Consider the following 22,581-nt stretch of genomic DNA (forward strand, 5'->3'; position numbering starts at 1 on the left):
GGTGGGACAGTAAGAGGGGGCCACAACAGCATTCCAGGGCCCCAAGATGTCAGCCAGGGTGGGCGTGAATGCACTTCAGGGCTGCCACGGGCCCCCTTGCAGCGAGAAGCGCTGGCCAGCTGTGGTGACCCCGAACCCAAGAAGGCGGCTGCATCTGAGGCCAGCACCAGGTGCAGAATCCCAACCCACAGAGCCTCACGGGTGAGGCACGCTGGCACACCACATCCCGGGACACCCCTAGCAGGTAGCCTCTAAGCTACGCTGCCCGGCTTCACACAAGCCCAACCAAGGCAGTGTGCGGCCGCAGCAAATCCAGGAGAGAGGGAGGAAAAAATGGAGGGAAGGAAGCCCCAGGGATGTCTGGATAAGCAATGGAATAGCTCCTCCGGCGGGCTCAACAAATGTTTTGTTCTTATTAGAGCACTCCAGAGAGATATAGCTTTGTCCAGACACAAGACAGCACCCAGTATAGGTGTTTCACACACACTCCCAAACACATATATTTGCATATATATATATATATATATATATATATATATATATATATATATATGAAGCAGAGAACTCTGGGTAGTTATCACATTTAGGTGGAAAGCAGCTCCTGTATACAGCACCCTCAACTCCAGAAACACTCACCTCACCTCACCTCATGCTCACCTCAAATGTCTACTTTTCTATCAAAGTCTTTAAGTGTAGGATTAGCATAGTTCCTTCCACACCGAGATAGAAAGGGATACAGTCTTTTGCCATTTCTACAGCAACGTTTTTAAGCACAGGGCTAGCATAGTGTTATCCAAGCCGAGCTTTAAAATGACAAAAGTCTTTTACCACTCCAGGCACAATATTACCGCTTTGAATTGGTAAAATACTAACCAAGCCAACCTGAAATGAATAAAATCAACCCCTGACACGTGTTTTGCTCTTATTAGAGCTCTTGAAATAGGTATAGGTTTGTCCAGACACAAGGGAGCCCCCAGTATAAGTCAAAACAAAACCCTTTCAGGCGTAGAAAAAGAAGCAGAGAACTATGGGTAGTTCTCAAGTTTAGTTGGAAAGCAGCTCCTGTATTGAGGACCTGCAACACCAGTGACACTCTAAATTTGCTCACCTCAAATATCAAAGAATTTGATAGAAAAGCTGACATTTGACACTTTAACCCTTTGCGTGCGTCGGACGGGCACCGGCCATCCGACGTCATGGTGGGTGTGTGCGGAAGATGGCCGGGGGCCGTCCGAACCACGCCCACTCATAAATTACCTGCACCGCTGCAATTTCAAAGACACTCAAAGGAGCTAATTAAGTACATATCCCGAAAATGGGCAGGGTGTCAAGCCCACATTCTAAATACAGCATGACTTGACGAGACAGCACAAGCGCTGCCTATGCGAGACCTAGAAGTGTTAAAAGGAATACCACGCTCAATAATTCATCACAGAGCCTATATGCCCAGTGTGGGGATGAAATGTTAGGGAAGAGTGGTGAAAGATAAATCAGGGATGATAGAAATGAAGGGGTAATGGGTGGGGATAAGGACTGAGGTATGAAGAGTAAGAAGTGTCATATGAAGGAAGAGTACTACATGAGGTATGAGGAGTAAGAGATGAGTAGTGAAAATGGGAAGTGAGGCATGAGTAATTAGGAGTGAAGGCTGAGAAATGAGGACTGAAGAGTAAGAATACAAAACGAAGGATGAAGGGTGAGGGGTGAGGATTAAGGGATGAGAGTTAAAGAGTGAGAAATTGTGAGTGAGACATTATGGTAGAGGCGTGTAAGGTTATTGAGGGACAAGGGGTAATCCTTAAGGAGTAAAAGATGACTAGTAAGAGAGGAGAAATGCAGGACAAGTAGTGAGAGAAGAGAGGTAAAGAATGCGGTGTGAGGGTTGAGAGGTGAGAGGTGAAGGATGATGACTGAGGGTTGAGGCCCAAGCAGTGAAAAATGTGAAGAGGGTGGGACAAGGAATCTGGCTCGAGAAATAAGGAGTAAGGCGTAAGCAATGAGGTATGAGGATGAAAAGAAGAGAAGTGAAGGTCTCAGGATGAAGAAAGAGATGTGAAAATAAGAAATGAGGGTTTAGGGACAGGAAGCAAGGAATGAACAGCAATGAGGTTAGAATGAGAATTGAGGAATGAGAGATGAAGATTGAGGGATGAGAAATCTGAAGTAAGGCATAAGCAATAAAGAGGTGAAATGAAAAGAATGTGCAGTGAGAGATAGGGAATGAGAGATAAAGAGTGAGATATGAGGTGTGAAAGAAGAAGAGTATGGGATGGGGTGAAGAACTAGGACTAATAAATATGAATTGAATGGTGACAAGCAGAGAATGGGAGTTAAGGTAGGAGGTTTGATGAATGAGGGGTGATCACTGAGTCATGAGGACAAAGGAAATTGGAGATAGGGATTGATGGACTTGGCCCGTCCCATTTCTAACAGGGATGAGTGATAAGGAATGAGGAGTAAGAACAGAGGCATGTGGTGTGAGGTATTAGACTGCCCTACAATAGAGAGTCTGGTGAACTTTTTAGGACATCATCATTTGTCAATTGCACTTATCACGCAAAGCGAAAAGAAAAGGTGGAATCCAAGAGATACAAAATTAGAGATTAGGGGTAAAAGGTGAGGAAGAATGAAGGGAGCAGGAGGGAAGAAGGATAAGGTGCCATAGTTTCTGGAGCCTTGGATTGTTGTTAAGGACACACTGAATCCCCAAATGGACCCTTTTGGAAAACAAATTCAGAGGTTTGAAATCATTTGGAGTATTTTTGTCAAAAATCTGCATAACTTGACCGACCTGTCCTCGAGAGCCAAGCCTGCGACGTCAAACTGTGACTCGCCCTTGTCATCATAGTGTGCCCTATCACCTTGGCTTGTTCTCTTGCCCTTCCTAATAGAGAGCATAATCAGGGAGAACCGTTCTTGTCAGGGGCTAGTCACTCCACCCCATCCATGGCATCAAAACGATTCGAAGTGGGAACTGTAAAACCAACAGGCCGTATCACATGCTCAACGGGAGTCCTTACAGGGCCAATGCGAAGACATGACCTTTTTTTGTAAAATTTTCACATTCCCTAAAACAAGATGATTTATAAAAATACCCCAACCGAATAACCCATTCACAGACTCTCCTGAGTCGGGGAAGCAGGCCAAATAACCTCTGCACTACCTGGGAGGATCTGAAGTTTATAATTATACAATCACTACAATAATCCTTGGGTCCCGACTCAACCACACCACTGTCCATGTGAGCAAAATCTCATTAGCCATGTAATTGAGGATCTTCCTCTGTTGGACCAGCCAAATTAAACATGTATTAGTCAACTCGTCCTGGCCCTCCTTCTGATTCATTGATTCACATTCAACTCAGGAACTCCTACCAAAACAAGTACATAGGGGAAAAATGTTGTGGTGAGATTGGTCATTGGTTACCTCTGTATGGATACTGGGGTATTTAGCATAGGGGGCTGAATCCCTGCAGCCCCATTGTTAAAGGACAATGAGGCCTTATTAACTCCAAACGCTTTTGATGTGTGCAAAGTACCTACAACCTCAGTCCCTTTACCATGGCTAATTACAGCATCTGTAGGTAAAGTGGCTGTGGGGCTGGTTCTACAGTCCTTAACCAGTTTGAGTTGGCAGTTGGAGGTCATAACCTGGGCACCATCCTCTTCTACTGATATTGAACATACAGTTTGCTTTTGTTGGGATAAAAAGCAATCGAGACACGTTTCGATGGCCACCAACCGCACTGTAAATGAGGAAAGTTATGCAGATAGTCTTTAATTTTTCCAAAACAGGACTCCATGAGGTCCACAGCCCAAGAAGGTGTACGCATGGTGCCCTCTAGGCTGGATTTATAAGGGTAGATAATGTTTGAGTCAGCATATGGGCTAGAAGGGACTGAGACGTTTGCTGCTGTTTCAGTCATTTGGTGGCTCAAGAAGGTCGAGATGTAACTTTCAGGCATGCCCCTGTTGGATTAGGAGCCGAATTTGCCTCCTCATCACTGGCTTTGTTGTTACCCAACCCCAAATATTCTAAGAGGGAGAAGGTGTTTTCGCTTGAACCTCCTGGGGTTTGCATTTTCCCATTGTTATTTGCCGTTATCAAAACCTCAAGATCACGATAGGCAGTATCCACAGAATAGCAACCAGGTTCGAGTTATACCTGAACATGTTAACAGATCCACTCTATACAGCTCTCCAGTGCAATAATGGAGAGCACTCATCCCAGGATCACGATGTTAGAGGGTGGTCACAGCCTCCTCCGGGCTCTTACGGGCATAGGATATGCCCGGCCGTGGCACGCGCTGTAGGAATTTGGGGATTGCTTTAAGCTCTAGATAAGCTTTGATGAATGCCACTTTTCTTTGGAGGTGCCATCCTGATGTGTGAAATGAAAAATTTCTGAGAAAAGAGGGGTACTGCTGGACTGTTAATCTATTAAAATATATGCTGCCCCATGTGTTGAGGTGCTGTTACTTATTGTAGGCGAGTATACTGTTTTGTTTAAAGTTGATATAACACAAATGATACTTTAAAAAAAATTAACATTACAGAATAGTTTAAATATGAGAACTCTTGAAATCTATATAAATAACAGTGAGGCAAGTAACACTTTTCTTGAAATTTTTTTTTTTTTTTTTTTTTTTTTTTTAAAGGATTTTATAAAGCGCCTGGTGACGCCATCTCGGCGTGTCCCCGCGCTGTGGAGAGAGAAGCAGGGGAAAGTGAGCGACCTAAAGGGTGAAAAGGTGAGTTTTTAAGAGTCTCCTAAATAAGGTCTCTGTCTCAGCCAGTCTAATATGCAGAGGAAGAAGGTTCCAATTCTTGGCCGCCAGCGCACGAAAAGAGCGCCCTCCCATTCTTGCTTTGTTTATCCGGGGGGCACACAAATTAATATGGGCATCACTGAAATTGGATACGAGTAACATCGTGTAACATAGAATACTGAATGAACTGGATAAGCATGTGAATGAATTGGATATGGTGAATTGTGTATAACACACACTGAAAAGCACGTGACACTGACAGCCAATCACAGTGGTATACTGTGACGTCACTTTTTGGCGCACGGCACGGAACGTTCAGTTCCAATGTGCGCCGTTGGTTGAGGCGGATCCTGTTGAAAGCCTCGGGCTGTGACTCATAGGTTCATTACACCACGAGCTCCATTTGCACTTATGAAACGCATGGAAAGCTTGGAGTGTCCATGCCCATTATCGGTACTCGGTGCAGTGCCTTGATGGCCATCATCGGCAGCAGGAGTGAGGCGGGCCTGGCCAGGCTTGCTCCATATTTGATGCATCTGTGGCCCGTGATCCGGTGGTGTGCCCATGGGCGTAGGAACTGTGGGGGACGCGGGGGACATATCCCCCCCAGATTTTGGAGTGGGGGGGACGCAGGGGACGAGGGTGGGGGGGCGAGGGGACAAACACATTTCCCTTCTCCCTCCTGAGAGGTAGATTAGCAGGCCTTTAGCGCGCGAAAAAAAAGTGCGAGCAGAGCTGCGTGACCTAATGGCCCTGCACTTGACCTGGCGCCTCTCCAGTTACCTGTCTGAGAGCCGCTAATGATCCGATAGTCACAGCATAAGGTGACGTCAGAGGCCACTCGCCCCCCTGCCTCTGGCCTTTTCAACTCTTTGTGTGGCGCAGCACCCTGAGGCTCCGGGAATTATTTATTTGGGCATCCGCAGGGTGGGGCACGGATTGCCGGTCCGTCCTGTGCGGGGCTACTGGGGGTAACGCGGGCACTCCTGCAGTGCTGGCTCTGACGCAGGAGGCATGAACTCGGAGCTGTGATAAGAATGCCTCATGCTCAGTTCTCCGATTCCCAAAGGCAGCATGTCCCAAAAAGACAGTTGAGTACTGTCTCTATTATATAATGTTGCAGACTTTCGGATGCTACCAAACTGAAAACTTTGCAGCAAAACCTCGGCATGAGTTGAATGAAATGCATGAAATTAGAGAACATATTTGGAGGGTTCCGCTATTTTAGTTTTGGTAGGCGATGATAGCCAGACTGCACTCCAGGGGCACAGCATGAGTTAAAGGGCTACCCCCCCCCCTCCCCCCCCCCTTCCCTGGTGTGTGTCAGCCCGGGCTGGTCGGGTGAGTCTGCATCTGGGCCTAGTAGGCAGGAGTGGTCCGTGGGTGGCATTAACCCCTCTTGACTTCCCCAAGCAATAAGCATTTCTCGCCCTCTCTATCTTGTGGGCGGGTGTTTTCAGAAACGGTGCATTCTCAGATTGTGTTTGCTAGAACGGAGGTCAGCATATTAAGAGAAGTTAGTGATTGTTCTCCGGTACTAAAGGAGATGCGTTACTCTCAGCGCAGAAGCCAGATGTGATGGTTACATTGCACTTTTGCTAAAACGCTGTATTTTGCAAGAACTGAACAAAGTTCATGACCCCTTTTAGGCTCTATTTTCGTTTTTCTTTCCTATTCACATTGACAATGCCAATTCCTTGCTAGACGCTATGTTCCAGGTGGACGGTGTGGTGTACGGTTTCTATGCACAATTATTACTGCCTAACTGAAATCGATATTCATTTCATCGATCTTGGAAGAATCAAAGGCTGAGTGTATCTTGCTGAGATTCGAACGGGCGACCTGCAGATTAAACCCCAGAGCTCAGGAGCTGGTTGCATTTCATTACTGGACGCACCGACAATGCACTGTAAGTACATTATGGAGCTCTGGGAAGCTCCATTCTGGCAGTGTGAGAGAGGGACCGCATTGACAGCAAACACAGACTTGCTTTTTTCACTGAGATACACCACTTGGTCCCCACTCTTCTACCTCCCTTAGTAAGAATAAACAACTTCCTGAACGCTGTTCTTAGCTTTTGAAATCCTCTAATTCTGTGTATGTGTGCGTTAGTCCAATGAAAAACTCTGATATGCCCACTGGATTTATTTGAGGGGGGGGGGGGTTTATAATCTAGCAGTAATCTCTTGGCATGTGCAACCACTAATGCTGGAGCGGATTATGGGGACACCACTATGTTTTGGCAGTGATACCATGGCTGTTGCAAGTACTAAGCCTGGCCTCTAGATGATGCAGGAGCCGACCCATGGGACTGTGATAATACTGACACATAAACTGGAGCTGCTGACAAGAATACCAATGAATGACAGAAGACATGGTGACTTTGTTGCTGGAATCTAAATGATGCTGCCATGGATCATGGGGGAGTCCAGGGATACTAATAATGATTTTGAAGTGATGCTAGCGGGCATATGGAGGCTCTGACACTAGTTGGGGGTAATTTGGGACGCTGGTAAATATACAGAAAGCAGGTAGTTTTACCTTTGATGTTGGGCTCACTAGCCATGTTCACACTGATAGATAGCAATGTAGAGCCATTGGAAATGATAAGTGGAAGTTAAGTGTTTAACATGGAGAACCCATAAATGCTGTGGGGTTGGTCCTTTCGCTCAAAGCCCATTGTGGGTCTTACCCACATTCTAATAATGCGCTGGGGAGTAATGTTTCAGAAAAGGGGGTGGTGATGAACAGAGTGTCTGAATTAAGCAGACCACTCTTACCCAGTCCAAAGATCAGGGCTTGATCCATCACCGTTATTTAGCTCACTGCACCATCCCAGCTCAGAACCTGGCTATATGCAAATCAGTCTGTCCCTGGCCCAGTGCATCATGGGAACAGGGCAGACTAAACTACCAAGCCAATTCTTCACCAGAAAGGAGACAAGCTTCCGGGGACCGGTTTCTGGCATTTCAGCCGTCGTCGGCCCAGCTTGCTTGAATCCTGATGGTGCAGTGAGCAAGGGACTCATGTCTGAGTATACCCTGCCACACCTATAGTGGCCAAAAACGATTCAGAAAAGGGGGTGGTGATGAACAGAGTGTCTGAATTAAGCAGACCACTCTTACCCAGTCCAAAGATCAGGGCTTGATCCATCACCATTATTTAGCTTGGAGTAATGTGCCTTCAGTGAATTCTCTGTAGGTATTGTACACATACAAACACCGAGAGGGTGAGGATTTGTGACAACATTTTGGTCATTTTTGGAGTACAGTGTGCGGGGCCCAAGTAGAACAGAAAAATAAAGAAGATGGGGCCTGGTGACTCTTACTCCATGAAACAAATTATAAGAACGTTCAACATTATTTTGGTACAATCAGTAGCTGGAGAAAGGAAATGCAAGAGTATCTACGAAAAAAAGAATAGCCTGATGGATGAATTCCAGAAAATAAAGGTTATAACAGTTAAACCTTCTTCAACTAAAATGTTGGGGCCGACACCTTCATCTTACAGCATGGAAAGTGGACACCATTGGCCACACACTCAGGGATAATGGAGCAAGTGAAGGTGGCAATGCTATTAGAGGAGAAATACGCAAGATTGATAGAGAAATTGTCTAGAGGCATTTGATTAGAAGAAGACCTACAAGTATGCAAACACGATTAATGGTTCATTCGGATAAAAGAAAAAGGATCCTAGGCTGGAGGATAATAGATAATATAATTGCCCCCTCTGCAAATAAATAAACATGATATTTTGCTCTCTAACCCCTGAAACCAGGACTCAATCAATACAGTTGTGTTTCATGTCCAGAGGGCGAAACATACGCCCCTGAAGCCCCCACGGTGCATGGGTGGGGGGCAAGCTCCAGGTGGGGCCCTCAGCACAGTACCCTGGCAGGAGAGCTCCTGACCTGGTCCGAAGGGGGTGCTCCATGTACTTTGCAGGGAGGCCCCCTTCAAGTTTTGTTAGGCCACTGCCTTCTAGAGCCCCTGCATCTCCACTAACTATTGCTGGAAGAGTCAGCCCCCCCTATATCTTTTCTTAGCCCCTCCCCCCCGCCCCCGAAATTTGCGCCCCTGCTCAAGTCTGACTGCGAGAGCCATGAAGGACAGCTCAGAAGGCTCATTATGTGATCCGGGCCACGTGTATCTTGTAGACCACAGATTTTATAAATGCTTGATAAAGTGACCGCCACTAAGGCACTCATTATGAACTGGACTGACGTTGGTGCAGATATACCGTGTGCTGGAATCTATATCACCATCTGGTATCTCCACATGAAAGTCCAGCTATTACAAGTTTTTTTCTGCCGAAATAGGGAATGAATATTCAGACCCTGTCACCCTGAGTTACCAGGTGCTTAACTGAGAAGTTTTAAAACCACTGAGACTTTGCAAAGTGTCTGCGTGAGACGGAGTACCTACGTGGTCTTGGGGACTGAGGCAGGGGGTGGGGCAGAGGTGCTTGAGCTTGTCTGGGAAGAGCTTTGCTCCCCCCATAAAGCTGTAGGTGTTGGGTTGCCTGCAGCCCCTGTCCTGCAGGACTGGTGTTACCAGGCCTGGAACCAAAGCCAATAATGTCCGAACAACTTACCAAACGTCTTGAAGAATCCGATGCTCTGGACACTCCTCTGTGAGTTTCTGTCCAAGTAGATAGATGGAATCAGTCATGGCTTTGGCACTTAACACCTTGGCTGCTAGGTGTTTTCCCCCCCTGTGCTGGAAATTGCACTTAGGCTCTATTCATGACGAGCTCAGCTCGTCATCAGTACAGCTCAACTGTGCATCATGACGAGCTGAGCTCGTCATCAGCATCGAAAGGGTTAATGAGTTGCTTCGTTATTAGTTGTTTGAGACAATGTGGCTTAGCGACGCTGATCCTACTAGCTCTTGAATTTGAAACAATCGTCCACTGTATCATTCTTGAAAGGTTTGCTGATGTGGATCTCTCTAGAACCACCTCAACCTGATTTAGAATGTTTTTGTTTTTTCCGGCCATTTTTTGTTTTTCCCTCTGTTTCATTGTAGTTGCCAGGTCGTCTGCTGTGGCGCCTCACAAGATTTTTCCCTCCCCCCTATGGGTTTCTTTGTTAATTTAAGCTCTTTTGTCTTAGATTTTTTTAAATGTATTTATTACTTGTGCTCAATCATGTCGAGGATGATGATGAAGTTCAAGTTTTGACCCCCCTGGAAACATTTCTGCGGACGCCCATGCACCTCAGCTGCCTGTAGCCAGTACACTGATTGATTTGCTGACCTTGGACTCCTCGCCCCCGTGTCTGTTGCCGGCTTGAAGACGGAAGGGCTGTAGCAGCTCGCTCCCACTAAGTGTGAGGTCCCTCCTGCGTGAGTACCTATCCCATTGAAGTGACTGACTTTTGGTTTGGTTAACTTGTAAGTATAGCCAAGGGCTGTTACACTGCATTCATCTGTCGGTCTGTTGTACTCGTTTTTCCCCCTCCCTCATTCTTGCTTTCTCGTTGCGCCTCTCCCTCTCTTCTGTTCTGTGACTCCACTTTTAGTTTGCTATTTGCTGAACTTTGATTTTGCCTGACATTGACACGTGATCAGCCAGGTGTGACATGACAGTGAAAATGTTGTGCTCCCCAGTTTGAGAATTCTAGTGGCTCTGCCTAAAACCCATACCCTCCTCTTGTGTAACACAGCCTCCGCTCCAGTGCGCTGGCCAGCAAAGACATTCCACAACATAACACAATGATCCCAGGATACTTTTCAGCACAGTCAGCTGCCTCACAAGAGCAGAACGTATTTAAGATCTGCGGAGGTCTGCACGGGTCAAACATGTGTACTTAACCTTTAGGGCCACCATGTTCTCAGCTTGTGTCCAGCTAGTTTATGAAGTGCATGTTAACATGATTGGGAATGGGGCTGGTGATACCTTGATCTCCATCTCTCAGACAGGCACTGCCACAACACATCCATGCAGAGCAAAGCAGGGCCTGCTGCTAGCCTGGCTCCATCTGCAACGCCTGTCTCTGAAAGAGGGATTCAGTGCTCTCAGACCACCCTGGACTGCCATTAAAACATTAGCTAGGTCAGAAAATATTTCGGTCATTCAAACCTTTGCACTCTTCTTGCCCTAATATTTTAATCCAATATTTATTTACAGAGGGTCACATTACAATTAGATTGTCTGTGGCTTGAAATCCGGGCTTGCTATTTAATGTTCAAGACATTTGCAGTATTTGAAAAGACACGCAGTTTGGTGGTTTAAAATAAAATGTGTAATTCACCCCTTCAAGAGGTGAGCTTTTGGTGGGGGCATTCTCCTTTGCTGAGCACAATCTAACAGTGGAAGTACTATGTCCTTGAATCTGCCTCTAGGTGTAGCTAACAAAGGGCCCTGATTCCACCCAGCATGTTAAAGTGTTGTTTACTTTCCACGAAGAGAGCCCTGGTTCATTAAGCTAAGGGTAAAGGTGAAGCCCAGCCATGTGGGTTGGTGCTGCCGAAAACTAAATGCATTGGCATGCAGCTTAGACAACAGTGAAACTAGCCATTCTCCACTTAATGGGACTTAGTTCACATGTATGACATGACAGTGAAATCGTCCGGGAAGGGGGGGATGAATTACTACTAGTGAAACAGCAATAAAATCAGCTGACATGAAAAAATAGAATGATCCAGAAAACCAAGATGATGTTGTGATTGAATATGTTCTGTGCCACACATCACAAGTTTTTTTTAAATACATGTGAAAAACACATGACTTTAGTTTTGGTTAAAATTCTTAATTTAGGGAAACAATTATTAATTTAAGGAATAAGTTACTTCAAGTGAATTTTGACATTTTTACACATACCTACAGTCTCTGCAAAGATTTTGCCTCGTTAGTACCAGTATAACATACAAATGCAGCAATGAGAAAGGTGACCAGTCAACCTTTGCAAAGGGCCCTCCACTTTGCAGCAACATAAGTCACATTTAATCAGTAATTGTTGATCCCTGTGAGCTACAACCCACTTTTTAGTTAAAATTGTCAGATTATTCAGCAGATGATGAATTATGTGGCAAATATGGTACAACTATAAATATGATCAAAACATTTGCAAACTAGGATATTTTGCTATTCATATTTGAACTGCGGAAAAGAGAAAAGTACTGATGACAGAAACTGCTTGGCTCAGAGACAAATGGCCTGTGATTCCACTTTTAACCCCTTCCATGCTCATGACGAGCTCAGCTCGTCATGAGGCACAGTTGAGCTGTGCTGATGACGAGCTGAGCTCGTCATGACACCAGCAAAATGGCAATTTCCAGCACAGGGCAAAAATTACCACAGCAGCGATGTGGATAATTATTTAAGCGTATTTGGGACATTCTGTGATTTGTAACATATCCTACTTTGTGAATGTATTTTATTGTCAATAACTCATGTTAAACCTTAAATAAGCATGTGCGACTATTGGTTGAATTAGATAGCGTAGTTGTTTGTAACTGGTCAGTGAAATGCTAAACAAATACTAAATATAGGGAAGATTTTCTCTTTCTGGCCACACCTCTGACTCCACCCATAAATCTAATCCTCAGGTTATTCTGGGCCTCTGATTCTCTGCCCACTGTTCTCCTACTTTTCCCCGACTCTGACCACTGCTTTCAGCTTATTATGTTTTCACTGTCGAACCCCCAGAAACTGGAGTATTATCAGAGTAGGGGTTAAGCGCGACAGTCGCAGATCACAGTTGGCTCAGGTGGGACCTGGGGTTTGTAATTAGGAATCACAGGCTGCATAGGGGCAAGGGCACTTTCCCTGTGCCTTGCCATTTTACTAATGAAGCCCAATAAAGGTACCAGATGACACGATCAGGAAAAACGCTATTTTGTAGTCCCTGACTTTCCTTAAGCACACTAATGCATCTTGGGATGTGTAGTCTTGCATTACATCAGCTTAACCAAGTGGACTAATATACTTGAGAGCAATTTCAGGGAAAGGGAAGACCTATGGCATGACCACTGTGTATCTAATGATATTATAGAGTACGCTAATAACATTAATGGGAAGCTACATTTATTCAGGCAGAACCACTCTGAACCCGGGGAGAAATATGAGGGCCCTTTTTGCAGGCGTGGCAAGTGTAAACTGAGTTGCTCCATTATCAAGTCTTTTACCATTAATGGCCTGACAGTGTTCCCAAATTAAAAATTGATTTTCCCACTTAAGCCTCTTGTGCTTGTGTTTGTGATTCACAAAAAGTGCAAGAGATTTACTCACAGTCTTGAACCAGCATTTGAAATGTGAGTAGCCCTTATGACCTTACTGCACCAGTCGACACCTGTCCACCTTTAGAAGTTTCAGGCCTGCTAGGGCGTCTTCTTGATCTTCTTGATAAAACGTGTGCCAAGTGCCACATGCCCTCCGAGCTTTCTGTTTGTGTTTGTTTGTGACAGCTGTGGGTCATCTTGAATTAGGGACACTCAAGTGGGATTTCAGGAAAAATTATGCTTTTGAAGACTGTACAAATTAGATTTTCAGCTGAGTGACTTTAAATTTTAAAGCTCCAATTGGACAAGAATTATAGATGAGGTCATCAGCCACTTGTGGCTCTTTAGCCAGCAGCCCTTTGCATTCTGGTACTTGTAGTTTTATGTTTTCTACTATAGGCATGGACTTTGAAACCTAGCCTTACATAGCACAGCTGAAAGTCAACCAGTGGTGTTAGAGTTAGCTGGTTTCTTGGCTATTAATGCTTTGTGAAGTAGTATTCTTTAAAGCGGTGTTTCATCAATTTGTAAAATTTCCATCTTCAGGGGTCACACCTTTCATAAAAACAATGAACATTTTATTTGCTTTTTAAGTCTGGGAATTGGCAAATTGGTACTCGCTCCCTTACATATTTTGGGTGCAAGGGCAGGCTATGGCAGAGTACCGGTGGACTGTAGGCTAGAGGTTACTTGCACCATGTTTGAGCCTTTGTGCATCTCACACACACTCTCTCCTAGTTCTGTGTTTCACAACTCTCTATTGCTCTTAAAACTATGTGGAATTTTACACCTGATGGTATCTGGGCTCAGGATACTGCTAGTGAAGATTTTGTCTCAAGTCCCTCAGTTTCATTTCTTTGTACTTGTCACCATTTAACAACTGAGCAAGAATCATCTTAGTACCGCATTTGAGTAGCCAGTACATCTTCCAAGTCCACTACTTGCCTGCCTTTCTTAATATTTCTCTTCATAACTATGCAATTGTATACATTTAACGCGCGTACGGTCTCACACAATGGGCGATTTGTATAGGGTCCCTGGAAAGTCCACAAGGTTGTCCCTGTCCCCCCCAGAAATTTGGTGTCTCCTACGCCCATGGGTGTGCCTTTTACTGCCCCTTTGTCCTATGAGAACTGCACTTCCCACGGCAGCACAGCACTTCAGCAGAGGTCATTCGCTCTCAGGTGTCCATCAGCACCCCTCCCTCCCCCAACCTGAGATTTAGCCGAGTGTCACTGCTGGCTCGTAGGGACGAGCCCCTGCTGCACCCCAGAGATGTCTATTTTTCGTTGAGTGAGGCTGCGGTGCGGTGGGCCATGAGTCCTCAGCCCGGATGCACTAGCTGTGAGAAGAACACCGCCCGGATCTCTACTGGCGCCCTGGAAGGTGCTGACTGTACGAGGCTCTATTGCTGCATGATTTCCATCCTGCTCCTAGAGTGCCTTTAAAGGCTGGAAGTGATAGAGATAACCCCCTCGGCATCAAACCAACGCTCTATGGTGCTTGATTTCCATCGAGGCCTGCGTCCTGGCTGAACACGGGCTGCGGGCTGAACCAGCATCCGTGCCAACCCTCCCGATTCAGGCGGGAGACCAACGATTTCAAGGCTAGTCTCCCGCTTCTTGATTCCTAAACAGAAAGCCCCGATTTCCCCTGTGGTACGCTTTATCATCTCATTAAGCATGGCACAAAGCTCATAGAAGCAAGTATCGCTGCACTGCAGGCGGCACTGGATGTTTATACTTCATCTTATTCCTTCTTTTCATTTGTCCCCCTTACATCTTTTCATTTTCAGCCAGATGAATTTCGCCCTTTCACCTGTGCTTTGCATCCGGAATACAAGGGACCGTCGCCAGTGTTGAGACCGGCACAGTTTGTGTGACTCAAACTGTCCACTACCAGTGACCTAATCTTTCTTATTGCGACAATGGCCAAACAATCACAACTGTCACTCGGCGATATGGCCATATGAAATACGCGCATTCGCTGCAGTGGGGAAATCTGTAATGACGTCATGTTGGTGCCTGTGCATCATACCTGCCCAGTGGCGGGTTTTTGATCAGTCCTCCAAGAAAATGCAAGCTTTTTGTTAGGGTGTGCTGTACGTTCCAGACTCGCATTCAGAAAAATACGGTACTCGCGTAATTATCAAATTCCAACTCAGTTAAATAGTGATGAGCCAGCTGTGAAGCCCACTTGCAATAACTATGCTAATTAATGAACTCAAGAATTACACATACTCCCCCTTATTGACTAGTCATGAATGTGATGCCTGTATTTACAGGTACATTATACACTAATCCTTCTGTTATTGGCGCATTTAGTCTTTTTCAATGAGGAGACCCCAATCAGACTGCACCAAAGAACACTTTTTATTTTATAAATAACGGTGTAATTTTTTTTTTTTAAAACCCTTCTCTTCCTGCAGGCCAGTGCATATTTTTGTCACGCTCTCTGCTTGCTATGGCACTTTCTTCGTGCAATGGGCAATGCAAATAGGTCTCGCCTAGTGTGTACAAGTGAGTGGATTCTGGAAAAGGGAGCTAAGAAGTGTAATCCGTCAGGGAGCAGAGAGTCTTGAAGAAACACAGATAAGGGTGAATGTTCCAGAAGCAAGTGATTAGCTCTCTGCTGCTCAATAGCAAAGAGGGCAAGCAGTTCTTTCAAAAATGCTCACTAGCCCAGCAAATCAGTTCTAGCGATGAGCTGGACAAGTGTAGACCACAACTGCCATTAATGAGTTCAAAAAGCAGATAATGGTGAGAGGCTGCAGAGTCTTGTAGTGTGCACCTATTCAAATAAATCAGAAATTTGGAAGCCATTTTTGAGACCCTCTGAATATAATAAAAGTAGATGCTTCGGCACCAAAGCTAATAAAACCTGTATTGACATGATGCCTGAGAACTACATTTGCGGTCTTGTATTGACATGATGCCTGAGAATTACATTTGCGTTCTTGTAGTGGATTCTTGGCAGCCACTTTGCAATGGTCCGTGGAGTGAAAAACGTTCAATGTGATCCTAATCAGTTGTCCTTATTTTAGTTTGTAAAATTTGTACCACGGCTCTGTGTTCAGAAAAGTGGTCTTTTTAAACCATACTACTTACGTTCTGTAACAATATAAACAACAGACATTGAAACGGGTCCCTTCCAGGCAAAACACAAATTGATTTCTGAATAATGAGTGTAAAAGGGTAAAGGTAACCATGTCGTTCCTGCTTGCATCTCACAAGCTTTACTTAATCTTGCATTCCCTATGTTTGCTTTTTCCAGGATGATGGTACTTTTTTTTCGAGGCAGCATATTACTCTTGTCTAGAGCATAGTTTGAATCGAGTTGCATGGGAAACATTTTACATCGCGGTGAGTACACTGCGATGCAGTTGCAATACAGCCATTATAACGCAAGTCGTTACATCGACCTGCGCTGGATGGCACTATAACCTAAGGAATAGTAGGATTTACTATCCAACACCTTCCCTACTGTACGTAGAGTGGTGTTGGAATAGTAAATCTGACTATTCCTAAGTCCTGCGCCCTCCAGCGCAAGTTGTAAAAGCTGCTATGTTACATACTATGATCATTTTGATCGTGTTGTTACATCACATATTCAGTGTTTATAGCGGGCCACAATTTGGTTGTAGCTGAAGGCAGTACGAGTTTCTCTGTGGGGCAGTATGGTGTTCATTGGGGGAGAAGATGTGGCACTATGGCCAGAGCTGTTGAATTTGGAACTGTGGAACCAGGTTCAGCCTTCATGACCAGTCCCCTCTCTTGTAGGAACACATTCCTGTGCTAGACTTTAGAAGGCCCCGCTAGACCGTAGAAGCCCTGGTGTCTTAGCACCAGCGGGTGGAACCTAGTGTCAGCAAGTATGGGTTAACCTTGAAGGCCTGTCCACCACAACTCACACAAGTTCACCCAAATCTTGTGGGCAGGCCGAAGCAGCACACCCTAGAGCCAGTCTGCCTCACTCATTGGAACTTCCATTGGCCTTGTTTTATCAGCATTAGTGCAACTCACCAGGGATCGGCAATGCAGGATGTGCACGCGCACCAAATTACGGGGCATATTTACAGGCCCCAGTCTCCACAGCCACATCTTTTTTAGTCAGTGATGTTGTGATGACGATAGGAGCCTCACCTTATTTACAAGGCAGCGTTAAGACATTTAAAGTGGCTTAACGCTGCCCTGTAAATAAAGTAAATAAAGACAGGGCAACCCAATAATCCCCAAGGAACTGGGTAAATATGCAATATAGAAAAGGTACCTTGAGGAATTGTTTCCACTATTCATTAATATTTTTCTCAAGCCATAAATATGTACATTCAATCAAATAGACATCGGAACCATGGTATCGATCGTTTTTCAACTTTATATCATATATTATATAAGAAACAATGAATAATTTGCAACAAATAGAAAAAGGCAACACAAACCACACTATTACAATCAATATACTTCCGGTAGTGTGTTATACTGTTGGTATTGTATGTATTATATACATATATACATAACGTGCTCCTGAAGCCTCAGTCAGCTCATTCAACAATTTTTAACATGAATGTTATAGTTCATATTTGTAACCAAACAGTATATAGGCGTCGACGTTTCGGTCTTTAACATGCGATTTTCACCAAGACCATCCTCAGGACTGAAAGTTGCTCAAAATATCTACAAAAATATACAATATGTACAATATATTAGATCCCGCTCCTAATGTCCAATATAATTGATTGTTTGCTAACACTAACCGTCACCACACCCAGTGTGACTATACATCAAATATACATTACTCACTATGTTACAAGTTGGGAAACATCAATCTTCATAGACCAATAGGGAAGTCTCAACCATAGACCATCCAATTTCCACGTGCTCCTGTACAAACAAGTATATACACTAAGCATATGCCTTCATGTTCAAACAACATCTGTTCAACCTAAACACCTCACCACTTTAAACACCGGTTCAGCTTACCTCCTCAAAGAGATAGAAACACTTCCAAAGTGACTCTGTAATTTTCGTATTTCTTCGTATTTAATTAGTGTGGTTCCAATCTAAAGTACAAAAACGGAGGATAACTTCCATAAGTCCAAGGGAATAACTAGCATGACCATAACCATCACCAGTACCCCTCCAATGGCACTTACTTCCACACTGTGTATAGAACGGGACTCTAATTCACTCCGTCTCCATTCAAAACCGGCTCACATTGTTACCGGAGGAGACTACATTAAAGTCGCGGACTCCGCGCATGCGCAGATGGGGGAAGTCGCTTTAGTCTATGAGGCGGCCATTTGTAAATGGTTCTCATACTTGCTCTATCCTATGAACCACACTGTATTACCATTGCCACTACATACAAAACTCTTAACCAACCATTGTCAGCCCGGTTTTAAGTGAAAATATTGAAATTTATACAAATCGACTGCGGATAATGCACCTAAAACCATAGATGAATCAAGTCATAGATTCGAGTGTCAGCCTCACAGTCGGGACCAGTCTAAGAGAACCACCACAGACATTACAAACATAAGTATACTGATAATTCACGAATGAGGAATAATTATAGGGTTGCTAAATTATGCCATTCCACATATTGGTTAAGTCCCTGAACCATCGTCCTGCACATCCATATCCATCTGTTTTCTTTTATAGTTAGCAGACGATCTACATTGGTCCTTCTTTTTGACCCCTTAATCACCTCAAGTACAAACCATTTCATGTCCTGTGGACCATGTGACTTTTCGATGTAATGTTCCACCATGGGTGCTGTCAACACTTTACACCTAATTCTAGATTGGTGCTGGGTTATTCTTTTTTTCACCTCTTGGGTCGTCTTACCAATGTAAGCTAAACTACATGGACATAGTATACAATAAATGACGTTTTTAGTCAAGCAGTTCGAATGATGTCTCATCACAATTTCTTTCCCGTTCAGTGTATATGATTTTGTAACCGTGGTTGTGTCACAAGCTACACATTGTCCACAGGGATAATGGCCCACTCTAGGTGTCATACCCCACTGACTGTGTATGGTATTTATCCTTGGTTCTCTGTATGTTTTAACCAGGAAATCACGCAAATTCCTAGCCCTCTTGAACGCAAAGTATGGACATTTAAGCTGCAATTCACTTTTCTGTATAAGGTGCCAGTTTCTTGATACAATCTTTTTTATCTCATTGGATTCAGTTCCAAAAGTGGTAATACAAGCAATGGTATTGTCTGATACTTCTTTTTGTTTATTTTGATCCAGAAGTGATGCCCGGTCATAGTACCATGCTCGTTTAAGAGCTCTTTTTACCAATCTATTTGGATATTGTCTGGCCACCAGTTTTTGTTGTAAAATCTTAGCCTCCCTGAAATAATCCTCCCTTTTGGTACAGTTACGTTTGATTCTTAAGAACTGACCAAAAGGGAGGTTATCCCGTAGATTCCTAGGGTGGTGGCTGGAATATTTTAAAAGAGTGTTACGTGACGTAGGTTTCGTATACAAGTTGACCACCAAGTTGCCATTATCATGTAAGATGTTCAAGTCTAAAAAATGTATACTCTGATTACTATGTTCCATAGTGAATTTTAGGTTATCATTTTGTTCATTTAACCATCTGTGAAATGATAATAGATGATCCTCACTTCCTTCCCAAACTAGACAGACATCATCTATATACCTAAGGTATTTAGTGATGTGTGCTCCAAACGGGTTGTTATTATGAATGTTTTTATCCTCAAAATCTGCCACATACAAATTGGCTATATCGGGAGCGAAAATCGCTCCCATCGCCACCCCTTTTCTTTGACCATAGAAGTCATCATTAAATAGAAAATAGTTACATTCGAGAGCTATTTTAGCACACTGAATGACAAAGTCCACTGGTACTTGCATCGGGCGGATCTGTGTATTTAGAATTTTTTCAAGTATGTCCACTGCTTCTCTCTGTGGGATATTGGAGTATAAACTCTCAATATCCATCGTAACAAAAATGTTAATCGTAGGGTCAAAGGAAATGCCTTCCAAAGCATTTATTACACTTATACTGTCTTTAGTGTATGACTGGGTAAGTGGTACGAAAGGCTTAATAAAGAAATCCACATACTCGGCCAAGGGTTGTAAAATTGACCCACACCCCGCGACAATTGGTCTTCCGGGGGGGGTTATGCTTGTTTTTATGAATTTTCGGCAATATATAGAATGCCGGAATTGTGAAATCATTCTTATTTAAGTATTCACATTCTTTTTGACTTAGCCACAACCCATCAAGACCCGTCTTCGTAACAGTTAATATGTCCTTCCTGATCTTATCTGTAGGGTCACCCCTTAATTTGGTGTAGTGGAGAGGGTTATTAAGTTGACGTAGTGCTTCTTTGTCATAATCAGTCTTGTCTTGCACTATTATACTACCCCCTTTATCTGCGGGTTTGATATAAATATCATCACGTTTAGCCAGGGCAACCAGTGTCTCATGTTGTTCTTTCGTGAAATTGTATCTCACATATTTTTTTTTTTCTTTAAAGAGTTGGTCTATTTCTAACAGCACTACATTTTCAAAAGTTAAAAGTTCCTTCGGCATTAAGTTGTTTGCCGGGTAAAATGTGGAAGGACAGCGGAGACCTGTAACATTACGTTGGTTGGGTACTGTAACATTATATTGACTACTGACTGGGGTCTTGTTGAAAAACTGTTTTAGACGAAGAGTGCGGAAGAATTTCTGAATTTCCATTAGAGTTGTGAAGTGATCATTCCTATTTGTAGGCACATAGGATAGTCCATAGCTCAACAGTTCTAATTCTTGTCTATTTAATTCATGTTTAGATAAATTAAATATAGGTACCACCTCTAAGGTTGGGTTAGAAATTCTAACATCACTTCCTGTGTCCATCTCTTAGACTGGTCCCGACTGTGAGGCTGACACTTGAATCTATGACTTGATTCATCTATGGTTTTAGGTGCATTATCCGCAGTCGATTTGTATAAATTTCAATATTTTCACTTAAAACCGGGCTGACAATGGTTGGTTAAGAGTTTTGTATGTAGTGGCGATGGTAATACAGTGTGGTTCATAGAGCAGGTATGAGAACCATTTACAAATGGCCGCCTCATAGACCAAAGCGACTTCCCCCATCTGCGCATGCGCGGAGTCCGCGACTTTAATGTAGTCTCCTCCGGTAACAATGTGAGCCGGTTTCGAATGGAGACGGAGTGAATTAGAGTCCCGTTCTATACACAGTGTGGAAGTAAGTGCCATTGGAGGGGTACTGGTGATGGTTATGGTCATGCTAGTTATTCCCTTGGACTTATGGAAGTTATCCTCCGTTTTTGTACTTTAGATTGGAACCACACTAATTAAATACGAAGAAATACGAAAATTACCGAGTCACTTTGGAAGTGTTTCTATCTCTTTGAGGAGGTAAGCTGAACCGGTGTTTAAAGTGGTGAGGTGTTTAGGTTGAACAGATGTTGTTTGAACATGAAGGCATATGCTTAGTGTATATACTTGTTTGTACAGGAGCACGTGGAAATTGGATGGTCTATGGTTGAGACTTCCCTATTGGTCTATGAAGATTGATGTTTCCCAACTTGTAACATAGTGAGTAATGTATATTTGATGTATAGTCACACTGGGTGTGGTGACGGTTAGTGTTAGCAGACAATCAATTATATTGGACATTAGGAGCGGGATCTAATATATTGTACATATTGTATATTTTTGTAGATATTTTGAGCAACTTTCAGTCCTGAGGATGGTCTTGGTGAAAATCGCATGTTAAAGACCGAAACGTCGACGCCTATATACTGTTTGGTTACAAATATGAACTATAACATTCATGTTAAAAATTGTTGAATGAGCTGACTGAGGCTTCAGGAGCACGTTATGTATATATGTATATAATACATACAATACCAACAGTATAACACACTACCGGAAGTATATTGATTGTAATAGTGTGGTTTGTGTTGCCTTTTTCTATTTGTTGCAAATTATTCATTGTTTCTTATATAATATATGATATAAAGTTGAAAAACGATCGATACCATGGTTCCGATGTCTATTTGATTGAATGTACATATTTATGGCTTGAGAAAAATATTAATTAATAGTGGAAACAATTCCTCAAGGTACCTTTTCTATATTGCCCTGTAAATAAGGCACACTTTCACGTTGTATTTAGCGTGAACGGGACGGGCTATGGGTGTTGCGGTGGGCGTTCCACCGCAACTACCATTGATTTTGATGCTGCCCCCTATTTACAAGGGTGGCGTAAATAGGGGGCAGTAATAGAATTAAGCCCAGGGAAAACCTGGTCTTAAACTGGCGAAACAAGGAGAAATGCTTTATTTCTCCTAGTTTTTGCTGTTTCCATGTGTGCTGCCTTGTGCAGCGCACTTCGAAACAGCAAATTGCCTATGATTGTTTTTATGTGCAGGAAGTTCCCCATTCCTACACTTAAACCATTATTTTAACCCCTTCCCATGAGGCACACTGGAGCTGTGCTTATGATGAGCTGAGCTCGTCATGAATAAAGTAGAATAGCAATTTCCAGCACAGGATGGGAATTGCCTTAGCAGCCAAGGTGTTAAAAAAATTAC

This window comes from Lissotriton vulgaris, chromosome 10, assembly GCF_964263255.1.
Source record: "Lissotriton vulgaris chromosome 10, aLisVul1.2, whole genome shotgun sequence".
NCBI lineage: Eukaryota > Metazoa > Chordata > Amphibia > Caudata > Salamandridae > Lissotriton > Lissotriton vulgaris.